The following is a 2374-nucleotide window of genomic DNA, read 5'->3' on the forward strand; positions in this document are numbered from 1 at the left end:
TGATCTATCCATGCAAAGTGTTATATATTAGCTGTAACACGGGGCATTCGGGCTTTGCCTGATATGTATGCCCGACTGCCCGAGGGCCGCATGCCCGAGGGCCTGCGGCCCTCGGGCAGTCGGGCATACACATCAGGCAAAGCCCCCATGCCCGTGCCATAACCATTACATGTAGTATAAATAACAGTTCAGCATCAATACATTATATCAAGAGTATATACTCTTGATTATATGTGAATCCCAAGCTCAAAAAATTCTATACGTATATATATCAAGACTCACGGTAGTGAGTCGCGCGGCCAGTAAAGCAGAAACGCGCGCCGCAGACAATAAATGACGCGACCACCACGTGAGGATCTTACAGGAACGAACGTTGTCAAATTCGGCCTTCCTGTAACTCACCCGCCACTTACGCTATCCCTCTGAAACTCTAGGGTTGAACTCATCGTGTCACTAGTAACTACCACACAAGCAGTGAAGCAAATCCATGCCGATTGTTTCGTGATCGAGATTGCCGACATCAAAGGGGAAGTTTCGTTTTTATTTTATTTTATTTTTTTTTTATCGCATGCGGTTAGACGCAACCGCATGTGTATGCCTTGCGTTCCTTTGTGCATTCCAAACATTGATTGCCCTGCTATCGCTTCATTATTCACTCAATCGCCTCAAGATTCACATCATCGATTTCACCATACATGATTACCCTACAGTCTTAACTTCAGCACCAAACGAAGTTTCAGTCGTCCTCAGTCGACCTAGAGGCCAAATACAAATCCCAGATTGTTGTTTTCCGCAATACTCGCTTGGCATGTAGGGCAATGTATCTTTAAACTGTTCTAAAAGTTTCGTTCAGATTGAAACATTTGTTTTCGAGAATGGCTAGTTTGAAATTTGAATTTAGTCGCCCCCACGTAATTTGCTCTCTAAGAATTTTACTCGGAATTTAAAGAATGACGCAAAGCACAACTGCGGTCACTGAGTATTGATGAACTGGCGCTCTATGTAGTTAATCAGTGCATATAGCCACAAAGAAGTGTGCTGCCATAGATTATAGTCCACAGATATAATCTATGGTGCTACATACCATCGTTCGTTTTTAAATTTGAATTTAGTCACCCCCACCGTGACGTAATTTGTCCTCTAAGGGCGTGGCTTAAAGAATGACACAGAGTACAACTGTGGTTACCAGTTGTTGACACAAGCTGAGAGTAATTAGCACATGTAGCTAGCCAATTGTCACCATGCATTATTGCATTTTACAGCACCCCCACACAAAAATTACACATGTAATTACAACATACAGAGGACACATGATTACCAAACACTTTTCACAACAATAATGTAAGAATTGTACAATAATGACTGTAATATAACTGCTATGAAAATGTTTTCCAGTGGCCCGCCATGGTAGCAAGTCTCACATGACGGCATGTATATTCATCCAAACACAATGGGAGTAACAAGTAAGTATGATGACAAGTTGATATGACTCCATTTGTAGAATCCAGATGAGTGGGTGTTGCTCCAGTATGTCTAAACAGTTAACAAACATTCCTGTTATAAATACGTGCTAGAGTTGCAATATAATAGTATAGTATTTAAATGCAACAATACATAGTCTCCATTGCATCACTATCAAACGACATTAAGTGGAGGATATTGTTGCATCTCTAGTATGTACACTCTATCAGTACAACCTGTCTTAATGGCCACCAGTATAGAAAGACAACCTCTCTTGAAAAGCCAATTCCAATTGAGAATTTATACACTGTTACCTGTTTGTTGAGTGAAGGTGGCAATAAACAAGTTCCACCGTAATTTATACACGTGATGTGATCCTGTATATTCTGTCAGTGGATGAGATCCACTTGGCCAGGACAAAATGTGACTCAAATGTCCTGGATGATTCATACTCAACCCACTTATGACCCAGTGGCACAATGGAACTGAGTATAGAGAATACAATTATATTTATTTCTAAGATGTGTGGATGTGTGGATGTGTGGACACATTACAACACATTACATGTACATACAAGACATGCTACGTACTGTTTTAGCAATTCAAGTCACCATAATTATGTACGGACCAGTCAACAATGCTTCATAGTGCCCATCAGTAAACCTGAAGAAAAGTTACGAAAAATAAAAATTCACATAAGTACAATGAAGCCTCATTAATATGGCCAGCTGTGGAACCAAAAAATTTGGCCTGAATAACAAGGTGGCCTTATTAATGAGGTCATAAAGTACTGCTTAGCTATATTTGGGATCTACTAGAGGTGGCCAATATAATGAGGTGGTCTTATTAAAGAGGTGGCCACTAAGTGAGGTTTCACTGTACATACAGTTCACAATCACAATGGTGAACAATA

The 2374-nt window shown here is 40.4% G+C and overlaps 1 long non-coding RNA gene across 1 annotated transcript; it reads right to left on the reverse strand.

Annotated features, from left to right (window-relative positions):
- Window positions 1–1314: 1314 nt before the first annotated feature.
- On the reverse strand, window positions 1315–2374 carry LOC136261787 (uncharacterized). The gene is made up of 2 exons (XR_010704018.1): window positions 2052–2374; window positions 1315–1533 (listed from the first exon to the last, which is right to left on the reverse strand). It is a non-coding gene; the product is annotated as an uncharacterized lncRNA (long non-coding RNA).

The sequence above is a fragment of the Dysidea avara genome, chromosome 7, assembly GCF_963678975.1.
Source record: "Dysidea avara chromosome 7, odDysAvar1.4, whole genome shotgun sequence".
NCBI lineage: Eukaryota > Metazoa > Porifera > Demospongiae > Dictyoceratida > Dysideidae > Dysidea > Dysidea avara.